Genomic DNA, 12,564 nt, shown 5'->3' on the forward strand with positions numbered 1-12,564 from the left:
AAACTAGCTGTGTGTTCCCTGAGGATGAATGGGTGAATCTGCTGCTGAGTGAAGCGGACATACTTTGTTTTGCTTGCTTGCTTGCCTCCTTTCTTCCTTCCTTTCTTCTTTCTCCTCTCCCCTTCCCTTCCTTTCCCGTCCCTCTCCTCCCCTTCCCTTCTTTTCCCTTTCCTTCCCTCCTTTTCCCTCCCCTCCCCTTCCCTTCCTATTCTTTTTTTTTTTTTGGAAATATTTCCTGTGGCTTCATGGGTCACACAACACAGATTGTGATACATGGACAGCATGCTGACGCTGATTCCAGCCTGGGTCTTCCTGCCCCCCCACCCCCCCCAACCTGGGCCGACTGTGCCTTTCTGGCTGCTGGTACAGTGTTTGAATGGAGAAACCCTGCTGTGTGCAAGACAAAGGGCCTAGTTCTAAGGGAGCATATGCTTTCAGATGTTTCATGTGGACATGTGTCATCTCATTTACAACGCATAACTCCATGTGCTCGCTTCGGCAGCACATATACAACGCATAACTCCCTCCAAAGTAAGCGTTATCTCCTTTTGTAGTGGAACACAGTGAAATACCAGACCTGTGCCACATAAATAGCCAAGAAGTGGCAGAACTAGAGATGGAGTCTCCCCAGAAGCCTGAACAGTTGCCACAAAAATCCATTTTCCTGCCCTTCCAAGATAATTAGTACTTCTCACAAAAATGCAAGGGAAAGAGCATTATTAATTTTTGGATCACTTTTTTTTTGTGCCAAATAATTTGTATATTTTAAAATGTTTCCTCCTTAGAACAATCGTAGGGAAAAGAGTTTATGCTGGCATGTGGTATGAGGGTTACAGTGTTATCCCCATTTTCTGTCACAGCAAACTGAGGGTTGAGACTTGCAGAGGAGATGTGTCCTCCAAGGACATGTGAAAATCTGCTAAGGATGTTGAAGAAAGGGTATTCCAGATAATATGGCTTCGGGCTTCTGTGAATTTATAAAATTCCCCCAAAGTAGTCACTCAGCTTATTCCTATGACTGATGGCGCAGTCATGCGTTGTCCAAAAGGGTGGTGAATATTTGTCTACTGGAAGAAAAAGATAAAAACTTCAGCCTTTCCTCCTTTCCCACACACTGTCACAGTGGCTCATTGTCACAGTACTTGGGATCCCCCTCTCTGCCTGCATAGGGCTGGCATTGGGGCCAAAGCGGAGGGCACGATGTGCTGGTACAGCATAACTCCTCACAGGGCCTTCTCAGAGTGGGTTCATGCCCTGGTGAAAAACAGATTGGTGGTCCCTCCAGTGAGGACTCACTGGCTGAAAATTTTTACATAAAATTGAGATTGACATGCAAAAAAATTGCCTGATACCCCTCCCCCCACTCTCCCAAGTCTTGGGAGAGAATCATTCCCCTCCTGCTCTCCTTTCCCCCAAGAAGTTTGTTGAGTGAGTTGGATAAAGGGCTTGATCCCAGCCCTCAGAGGCATGTCCTGGCAGAGCCTGGGTGGGCTAATTATATCCAGCAAGACAGATCAAGGGGAAACCAGAACCTGGAACAGATGTATGTGCCTCTTGGATTGAGGCAGGTTCCAGATGGTTCCAAGGCAGAAACCGTTGGAGAATGAGGATCTTTGTCCAGCCAAGTGGCAGAACATGGTATCTAGACCGGAGGGTCTCAAGGGCAGATGTTGGGCGGTTGTCTTGTTAGGTCGGTGAGGGTACCTATGAGGGGTCTGCTCCTTGTCCTGTTAACCTTTAGCATTAATGAAGCTGGGTCCAGACTGGCTTCGTCTGGTAATTCAGTACATCTGAAATGGAAAGTCATTTCTGGGTTGGACATGCCAGCAAGGTGGGAATGATTCTTTTGGGAGGTCAGTCTTAAGCCGAGGGTGGTGGTTCCCAGAGAGGAGCCAGAAATAGGAAGATTTCTGTGCCTCTGGGGTTGGAGATGGGGGCCCTGGGAAGTAGTGAGGACTTACACACTGGGCGCAGACCTGTAACAGGTCTGTCAGGGGACTGAGTCTAGGAGAAATAGTATCACAGTGCCAAGGTGAGGGTCATCCTTTATTTCCAGTTTTCTGAGTGGGATTTATGGAGGAAGGCGAGGCTGATGGCAGCCATAGGACGCAAGAGTCTGGCCTGTCTACTGGTCCCTTGCCTTTCTTTGTCATTCCCCAGGGGACGGAAATTTGTGCCATTTGGTTTCCTTGCTTAGAAAAGTTTTTTTGTTTGTTTGTTTCAAGTTTCCAGGAATCCTATGTCAGGAGGTAAATAAAATAATGGAAACAAAGCAGGAAGATAAACAACGTTGGTGAAGTCAGTCCCTTTTGGATTCTCTACCTGAATTTCCTTATCCTGTTTCTTGAGTTAAACAGTGAAAAGAGCTTCAGAAGAAAGAACATTAGATGATTAATTAAATGCTTACATTTAAATGAACATGTGATTGGATTTTCATGTGAAAGAAACTTTAAAGTACCGGAGGTAGGAACAGAAAAGAAAAATGAAAAGATATTGACCTCCTTCCTTTCTAGGTGACTGCGAATACAGTTCAAAAGCCCTTTCCTGCTTTTCATGTATTTACACATCTTTTAGAAAGGTGACCCCGGGGGCAGAAAAAAGTAGGACATATTTACTAGTATCTGTTGTGCATCAGGGACTGTGCTAAAGTTTGTATGGATGTGAGCTCATTTAATGCTCATGAAAGTCCCAGTGAAATGTGTATTACTGGCCATGTTGATGAGAAAATTGAGGCTCAGAGAGGTTTTGAGGGCTGCCTAAAGAGAAATCACTGGTAAATAGACCTGAGGGATTCCAACCCTGTCTTCACAAACATGCTGTCCATAACCCTGTTGGTGTGCTACCGAATGGGACTGTCTTACAGATGCCTTTTATAGCCATTACTTTTATCCTACATGTTCCTGACATTGATTCAAAGGTGAGCTTGAACTTTCTTTCAGTTTTCTCAACCTTTGATAACTAACCCTTCCTGTCTTGAGCATGACGTATTTTAAGCATTGCTATCCAAAGGGATAGAAAAGTTAAAGAAGAGATGAAATTAAGAAAGTTTATACTGTGAGAGGCCATAAAAAAGTATTTTGAACTTCTGTTGGGTCTTATTTTATTTATTGTCCTAATATATAAGTAAATTAAAATTCAACTGATTATATATTTTGCAGGAATTCTACCTTATTCATTAGAGTTTAAGACTATACCCAATTTTATATATCCAGCCAGTTTCTTTCTAATGAAAATTCTTCTTTTCAGTCTGTACTATTCTTTCTTTCTTAGGGTTCAGCTCTCAGATTTGGGTTAATAATTTTCATAACATGATGCAGTCATTTTTTTATTTCTTCCTTTTTCTTGTTCAGTGAAAGCATTTGATGCTATGAATTTTCCTCTTAACCACTTTTTTGCCTGAGTCTTGTAGGGTTTTGTATATAGCATTCTCATATAATTAGTTTCTGGCCAACACTTGTTGAACACCGATGATACTCTAGTATAAAGGAAAAATAAATATACTTAAAACTTGAAAATAGGCAAATAGGCAAAAGGATGACTGTGTGTCCCTTCAAAGTCATCCTGGATTATTGGCACCACCCAAGGATTATCTAATTCTCTAGGTGTATTGCCTTTCTTTGCTTTTCTTTGATTTACTATTTACTGGTTTTTTTTTTTTAAAGATTTTATTTACTTATTTGAGAAAGAGATAGAGCAGGAGCAGGGGGAAGGGCAGAGGGAGAGAGGTTAGTAGACCCCCACTGAGTGCAGAGCCCCACATGGGGCTTGATCCCAGGTCCCTGAGATCATGAGATCATGACCTGAGCAAAAGCAGATGCTTAACTGACCGAGCCACATAGGTGTCCCTACTCTATACTGTTGGTTAAGGTATTTTACAAATAGGAAAGGATAGATGAATACCTACAGGAAATGGTGCAATGCAAATGATTCTTGTCTATTAGAAAAAATAATCCCCCAAGATATAATTTTGCCGCCCTGCAAGGCATTACCCAATTTTGTATCTACTTCAACGATTTTATTTCAACAGTCCTTTCAGTGACTATATATATATATGTCTCTTCTCCTGTAATCCTCTGAAACAACTTTTCTATCCCGTTGGTTTTCTCACTGAATTAAATACATCTTTAATATGTATTCACCTTATATTTGTATGAGGGTCATGTTTTTAATGTTTTGAAAAGTACTTTACACTAGGAACAATGTAAGAGGCTTTCACCTGTGTCAAAAAGACCCAGAGCTGGGCAGTAGTTAAAAAGTAAACCTGATGTTACAGGAACTATTGCAATAGGGGAAAAAGAGGACTGGGCTCAATTCCGAATGTAACAAAGGAAAGCGGAGATTTATAGCCATGCATCAGGAAGGGGGCGGGGGTCAATGGATGGAAAATTACTAAGAGGAAACATCAAGAACAGGGGATTCTTGTGAAACCAACTCAACAGGATTCTTGCTGAAGACAGACCAGGGTGATCACCTATCACCTGGGGGATAAGGGAGGATGAGGAATTTGGTCAGATACTGAGGGTGGGAATTTTCTCTTAAGCTGATTTAGCAGGATTCTTGCTAAAATTGGACTCCACAGGAACAGAGGTGGAAGGTCATGCTGGGCTTGGTTGAGCAGAGGACTCAGGAGCCTGACTAAAATTTGGTCGAGAGAATCCTTATCATATGCATAATGCAACTTAATCTTCATATAAATCTTAGGTGAGCTTATCATTGTCTCTAACTGTACTTAGGAAGAAACAGGCTCAAGAGTGTTCAGGTGGGGGTAATGTAGAGACACCAAGAGAGCCCAGGTTTATATGAATCAAGATCAACTTCACCATGTTACTCTGAGGAGCACATGCTTCTCACCGAGAAGAGCAATGACAAAGTGTGACCTAATACAGTGCTCAAAAGAATATGGATAAATAAATGGAAATAGGTGAAGGAAAAAGTTTGAGATCACTTATGAAACAACTATGACATTATTGTGTTTTTTTTCTCCCCACGGGTAAAAATGAAAGTATGCGGAATGTATATGCAATTGTGGAATTGGATGGATTGTACTTGGAAAGTCCTTATGTCCTGCCTCAGACTTGAATATTTACTTCTTGGATATATAGAGAGAAGTGGTTTCAACCAAGAAGTAGCAGAGGTGCTTGCTTTACATTAACAAAACAAACAAAATTTTGGGAGAGGAGCAGAACTGTGATTGCTTCTAGACCCTGGGCAGGCATTGGGTTTTCATCTTTCACTATGGAAACGTACGGTTCCAAAGCTTAGCTTTTTAACCCTGTGGGGTGTTTTCCGTTTTTCTCGAGGATCTCATAAAGTTCTCAAAACAAAATCGGTTATAATTCACTTTACTTAAAAATAAATAGATGAGGGGCGTGCTATGAAATTAAGTCAACGATACGCTGCTTTAAGTCCAAAACCACTGGAAAGGATTAGGGAGACATAAGTGGTAGGTGGTAGAGAGAGAGGCAAGGATGAACAAATCTTAAAACCTCTCTTTCTCTCTCTCTTCCTGTAAAACTACTCACAGCTATGCCCACAGAAATCACTGCAGCGGGTAACGTTAGGAACTCAAATATAATTAAAGTGCTAGGGCTGTAACTCAGCACGCCTGGTATCCATCCGTAGCAGCGAACTCTGTCCTTGAAATACTCTACTGACCATCTTGAGTGTAACTTCCCTGGGATCCCAGATTAGAGGTTGGGAAATTGGTTATGTGTCTGGAAGTGCTGAATCAGCAACACCTACTGTTGTTACATTCTGCATCCTGATTACAGGTACCCCCCCTCCACTCCCATCCATTTAATCCAGAAGCCCTCTGGGCACTCCTGATACTTTGCTCTCCTCCACTTCTCACACTCTGCAAAATCCTGTGGATATTGCATCCTGTGCTTCTAAAGAATCTGCCCCGTTTCTTCCGTACCGCTCCTGTCCTGGATGAACCCTCCTCAGCCTCTGGTCTGAAAATGACTTCAGTTGTCTCCTAACGTGTCCTTCTTTCTGTTCCATTTCTTCCCCTCTGTAAATGGGTTCCTCTCATTGTTGTAAAAACACCCATATGATTTTGCCAGTTGGCTTCAAACACTTTAGTGGTTCCCCAGGGCTTACAGACTGTTGTTGCTGAGCATCCAAAGCCTTTCTGCCCCAGAACCGCCGCCCCACCATCCACCTCGTTCTCCAATCTCCCCTCTCCTGGAGTTCACCTTTGCGCCAGTCTGATCTGGAATCTGTTTACATTTGCTTTCAGGCAGAATGTGCAGATTATGTTGACTGGACTGCTTCCCTCTCAGCCTGGACTGGGTCAAGCATCACCTTCTCAACACCTGCACGGTAGCTGTTTATTTATAACATTTCTATAAGAGACCATGCTGTCCTCTGGGGGCAAGGCAGCATCCCATATGCGTCGGTGTCCCTGTGCTTAACAGGGAGCAGCTCCCCGGAAACGTTTGTGGCTTGAATGAATGAATGAGTGAAATGGGCCTTTCTTGCATGAAAAAACTTAATGCAACTAATCTCTGTTTAGCTCTGGAGAATTTATGTGAGAAGGATCTAAGGCAAAAAGCCTGTCATCTTTCTTTTCTTCTACTTTATCCCATCTTTTTATATAAATGCATCTGTATAAATCAGCTGTCATTACTATCACTACAGTTCCCTCCAAGGAGGAGGCAGGTGCACTGGAGCAGAAGGGTACAGACCAAGATAGGCCTAAGCCCTCCCTTGGTCAGCCTGACTTTGGGGTGGGCAGGCAGTCTTCATGGACATGTGGGGATTTGACCACCAGAAAAAAAAAAAAACCCAAGCACACACACACACACACAAACCCAAAAAACAAACCCAAGCTTGGAAAAAAAATAAATAAACGTCACCAGCAATGGGACAAATCAAAATCAGGCACCACCTGGTAACATACAAGGAAAAGGATGCAGCTTCACTTTTCCGTGATTTTCCTGCCAAAAACTCGTAACCTGACTCTAATCACAGGAAGCATCAAACAAAGCCAAACTGAAGGACTTTATACAAAATAAACAGCCTGTAATTTAAAAAACTGTCAAGGTCAGAAAAATCAAGGAAAGACCTATGGAGGTGTTTTAGGGTGAAGGAGACCAAAAAGACATAACAACTAAAAACACCTTGTGATTCTGAACCAGATCCTTGTGCTATAAAGTACATTTTGGGGACATTTGGTGAAATTTGAATGGGGTCCAAAGAGCAAATGTTAACATGTATTACATGTTAATTTCCTGATGTTGATGGTTGTGTTGTGGTTATGGAGGAGAATGTTATTGCTGTAGGAAATGCACACTAAAGTATCAGTGAGTGGTGGAGCTTCGGGTTGGCAGGTTACTTTCAAGTGGTTAAGAAAGAAAGAAGGTTCTTTGTACTATAGTTGCAATTTTATTTTTTTGTAAATTTGAGATCACTTCAAAATAAATTTTTTAAAGATTTATTTGAGAGAGAGAGAGAGAGAGAAGCATACGCACAGGGTGTGGAGGGGGAGGGGCAGAGGGAGAGAATCTCTAGCAGACTCCTGGCTGAATGAGGAGCCTGAGGCGGGGCTGGATCCCACCACCCTGAGATCATGACCTGAGCTGAAATCAAGAGTTGGACACTTAACTGAATGAGCCACCTAGGCGCCCCCCAATAAGACATTTTTTAAAGAAAAAAAGTCAATAAACAAACTTGGACTTGTCCCCATGGACAGGTTGACCTCATGAGATGTGACTCTTTGTTGGTGTACTTGTGGTGATGGAATTGTGCAGAAGAGGGCCTTGGTTTTCTTTGAGCTGAACTGGAAGTGAAGAGGTGGTAAAGTTGAGGGGCATGGCGGAGAGCCAGCCTGCATCCTGTGTCATTGTCTCCCCCCCGACCAGCCCTCAGCAGGTTGCCTTACCTGAAAACAGGCTCAAAAGACAGACTGTCAGCTCAAGGAGAGCAAAGCTACCTCCCAGGGGTAGGTGCAATTGGCAGGTTTCTAGTGACTGGGAAGCAATATGCCAATTTGATGATTTACTGTGAGAAATGTAACCAAATGGCACTGTTTGACGAGCAGATTTCCTTTGTATAGCAGACTTCAAGGGAAGCTTGGTGGTAATCAGGAGAGAGTGTGAGAAAGGAGGAATCACAATGAGAAGAGCTGGCCAGTGGGATCAGGGCCCGGAGGCATCCTGTGAGGGGAGCCTGATTCCTCCATCCTGCACCGGAGTCTCACACTTGGCAATGGGACGTGGAGGCGTGAATCTGTGGCGGGGCTCGTACTCCCTTGGGTAGTGCTGGGGTGGCTTCCCAGACTCCACTTTTTGTCTGCTTTCATGGTCAGCCACCTCTCTGCCTCTGACTGCTGTGTTCTCGCTTTAGATATGGTAATAGCCTCAGCTGGGTTGTAGACTCTTAAATGCCTTTGCCTCTCTATGATTCTGTGTTAACTCCTGGGTTGATTTTATATGTTCACTCTCAGAGGCATAGACTGGTTTATTCGAGTTCTGTAGAGGTCTCCCCCTTGCCACTGCTGGCCATGTGGGAACTTGGGCTAGAGAGAGGCTGCACTCTAGAATAGCAACTTCCCTTTTGCTGTTTGTTTTTTTTTAAGTCTGGAGCCACGTAGAAGGAAGGAAAGACTTAAAAAAAAAAAAAAAGGCTTACCTTCTCAGAATATCTTGTTATTTTTAGAGTTCCTTAACTTCCCTAGGTTGCAGACTTTCTTTCAGAGATTTGGCCAAACTAGATACTTTTCCCTTTTGAGAACAGTGTGCCCCTCCATTATGAACCAAAGGTATTCACTTTTGGGGGCACAGTCCATGTGGGGCTGGTTGTTCTGTGTGTGGGGGGATGAGAGCTCTCTTTCTACAGCCGAGTAGTGCTCTCTCAAGTGTGAGACTCCTCAGCCTCTTATCCCCCCTTCTCTGGAGTGTTTGCAGTTCCTTCTCACACAGGGGGTCACGTCTCTGCCAGGGCACTTTAAGACCCATGGGTACTTAGCCCTGGAACTTAAGGTTCCAAATGGCTCTGTATGTAAAAGCCATTTGTCTCCAGATGGGTGTCGCACGAGGTTGCCCAAACCTTGAGGCTCCTGAGGGCCAGAGCCAGTTTTTGAAGAGTTGCCTGAAATCTGAAATGCAAGTCAGCCCACAGAAAGAAGCAGTGGTTCTGTATGGCTCATGAATTAGAGACCAGCAAAAAGGGTCTGGTGTGAGTGGCGAAGGGCTGGGTGCTTTCAGGCATGAGCCTCATGTTCTTCTTCAAAGGATGGTTAGAAGGTTGTTGTGATTTATGCAGAGGAGGAGCATATACATATATGGATTGGCTCACACTCGTCTAACATGAGGGTCCTCAATTTAGTGTAATTTTATATTTTGTTTTCTCCTTTGCCCATGCCGTGATAAGGCCCTTCACACAAATGCCTTTAGAAATGATAACCGGAACATGCCTGATTTGGGGTTTCCATACCTTGGGAAATTGAACCCTAGGTTCAGTTGGGGATGGGGAAGCAGCGTCTACATGGTCACCAGGTCGGCTGCTCAGCCCTGGCGTGGCCATCTGTGATCCGTGGCAGATGTCTGCAACCACATCGTCCTCTCATGTGAAAATGCTACCTCATGAAGAGCGCTTAGCACCTGGTGGACAGACACAAGAGACTGGAGGGTGGGGTGGTGAGTGTCTGCAAGGCTCAAGGAGCAGACTTGGTTTCCATTTGCAAACAAAGCAAAACTGAAAGCCCCGCATGAATTCTGGCACTAGTCTTTGCCATCTGTTTGATTTTTTTTTTTTTTTTTAACCGGGTCAGGGGCTGTGATGAGTATCAAACTCTGTGGGCCAGAGAAAGGATTAGAAATAGAATCACCTGAAACATGCTATTCAAAGCAGGCAGGGCCTAACATTCACTTTCATTCCATCCTTGGGCCTCCTCGCATCTGGGAGTCAGAGAATAATAATAAAATAAAGACAGGCTGTAACAAGAAATGTGATCCTTGGGGTACCCTCGTAAGCTGTGCCTCTGTCAGTCAGATTTCCTGTTTGCTGGAAAGAGTTCTGCCTTTTCCAGCTCTGCCAGGCATTCCCCTGGGCGAGGGGGCACGGGCTGGCTGTGAAACTGATCCCTCTTCTTGCAAGTGGTGAGGCTGACCGCTGTGCAAGGAGACGCTCCCTGGAATGGGCTTCGGGTCTCTGCTCCGTCAAGAGGCAGACTTTTACTCCCAATGACAGCTGCGGAGTACAGGTTTATGGCAGGGCCCTAGCTCTGAATTCCAATTACCACTTGAGTTTCCGAAGAGTCTGCATTTCCCTGTCTGTGGTGCATTTTTACAACTTGCCACTGTGAGGGCCGATATAAAGCCATCCCCAGTTACTAATATTTCTAACCAAATGATTTACAGAATGAGAGCCCAGGTGACATACACTTAAGGCTTTTTGCTCCTTGCAAGGTGAAAATGCTGGGGAATCCGCTCTGCCTTTCAAGAGGTAAGAGAGTCAGGTGGGATGGGGACAGCTAGGAGATTTGGGAAGCTGAGGGATACCTATAAGGCTGTGGACGACAGGTATTTCTGTTGGCCGTAATTAATTGTTTCTAAGAGTGGCTCTTCCTAATGAGGGTAGCATGTGACAGAGAGTGAATAAAGGGTTTTGGGGGACGCTCGTATTTCATGCTTTATGCACACCCATAGGTGGACGTGGTAGCGTTCGGTTCTGCCACTCTTGACAGTCTATTTCCTATGCTTGAAGGATGGCTAGATTCGCTGTTGTAAGAGCAGGACACTGAGGATCTGGAGACCAGCATGTCCCCTGAGCCCACGCTGTTATCCTTGCCTGTTAATGCTCCACAGGGCAGGAGGATGGAAAGTGTGTCTTCTAGTTTGACAACTTGTAGCTCTTGGAGAGATGTTTTAGCAAGGGATTGAAATGTACAGGTTTCAAGTAACAACTTTGTTGCTTCTGTTAGAGGAAATCCAGGGGTCTGTCCACATGCAGACAGCACAATGGAGGAAAAAAATCTCAACGTTTTAAAATAGATCTTTAAAAACATTACCAAGACTACTTAGTGCTTTAAAAAAAAAAATCCTCCTTCTGAACTTTGAAAGTCCTTTTCTCCACACATAAAGGAAAGGTCTTATGTGGCTGTTTTGCTTAATGTGGGCTGGTTTTATTTTGGACTCTTTGAAACCCAGCATGAAGGCTGAAATTCTATGTGGACAAGTAAAAAATGAAAGGAATGGCGAGGTTTTGGTTGTGCTAAATTAAAGTGACAAGGTACAGATAACAGGGCATGGCTGTGCCCACAAATTAGCCCTCTCTAATTTGCTGCTGTGGAAAGTACTGCTTTGGTGTGCATTGTAATTTCTTTTTTGAATTAAAAGTTTAGAAAGTCTAGTTTGCTCAAAAGCGAAAACCTGAAAAACGTAAGCCTTTCAGTTTTGAAATGGCCCATGGTTCCCTATGTTCAAGGAACTGTTTGAGCAAAATCTTGCTTCAAAAATATGTAAATTACATGGTTTTATTTTTAGAAGTCACACTGTGTGTTGGATTATTTTGTGTGCCCTTTAAAGGTTGCCTTTTCCAAAGTTTTTTCCTCAATCCAGGATGTATTTTGTATTGAGCGGGTGGTGGTTGTATTTTGTTTGGTCTCCTCTGTAAATGAGGTTCCGTGTCATGTTCTGAGTGGATTTCTGATGGGGGAGGGAGGTAAAGAAGGCCCAAGTCACTTTCTCCAACTTCCATGTAGTTCTAGGCAGTGGCTCAATATCGATGGGGAGCCAGGATGACATTTGGTTTCTCCGGCTACATGTCTTACCCCAAATTACAATATCCCTGTACCCCAAGCTCAACTTCCCAGAGGGCTGAAATGGCACTCTGTGAGATGAGTCACCATATTATAAAAAATTGGCCACATAGACTGTGGAATAAGACTCAGGGTTATTTATTACAATGCTGTAAAAAAAAAAATGTGGTTCATGATCATTTACCTTTTGTTTCTAGTTTCTGTGGGTGTTTTCGCAAGGAGAGACCCACTGCCTCCATATCAGATGGTCCACTCCTGGGTGCTGGGCACTTTCACCCTCACATGAGGCTTTAATTCATCATGGCTCCTCCACACTTAGACGGTTGTGGTGTTTCCTGAATTGTGTTCCATAGGTGGTTAAGAGATGCGAGGTGGAAAGGGCTTTATGGTCAAATAGATTTGGATAAACAAAGCTGACAGATGGCTTTCCTGAAGGACTTTTCTGGGTCTCGAACATGTATACGTGCCCATTGTAAATTGTCAGGACACTGAGTGAAGTGGATCTCTGGCACAGGAATATGTTCCTAAGTGCATCCTTGGGGGACACTGCCTCAACGTTTGGCTCTACCTGCCTGTCCTGGGTTTAATTGTGTCCCTCCCAGAAAAGATATGCTGGAGTCTTCCCCTAGCCCCCAGGACCTCAGCATGTGACATTATTTGGCAGTAAGGTCCTAATAGATGTGGTTAGTTAAGATGAGGTCATACTGAGTAGGGTAAGCCCTAATCCATTATGACTGGGGCTCTTAATGAAGGGGGTTGGGACATAGACACACGTGAGGGGCACTGCCATGTGAAGATGG

At 44.0% G+C, this 12,564-nt stretch overlaps 1 protein-coding gene across 8 annotated transcripts in view; it reads left to right on the top strand.

Moving 5' to 3' along the window:
* ELMO1 (engulfment and cell motility 1) overlaps nt 1-12,564 on the top strand; it is a 520,853-nt gene that overhangs the window by 47,369 nt on the left and 460,920 nt on the right. For 2 of the 8 annotated variants that reach the window (XM_054505224.2, XM_054505223.2), the window contains exon 2: nt 6,242-6,324. The exons of the other annotated variants lie outside the window; for them this stretch is intronic. The gene's annotated coding sequence lies outside the window, so the exon portion shown is untranslated. The remainder of the gene's footprint in view (nt 1-6,241; nt 6,325-12,564) is intronic. 8 annotated transcript variants of the gene reach the window in all.

The sequence above is a fragment of the Mirounga angustirostris genome, unplaced genomic scaffold, assembly GCF_029215605.1.
Source record: "Mirounga angustirostris isolate CCGP_5_RB_7025 unplaced genomic scaffold, mMirAng1.0.hap1 SCAF_12, whole genome shotgun sequence".
Taxonomy (NCBI): domain Eukaryota; kingdom Metazoa; phylum Chordata; class Mammalia; order Carnivora; family Phocidae; genus Mirounga; species Mirounga angustirostris.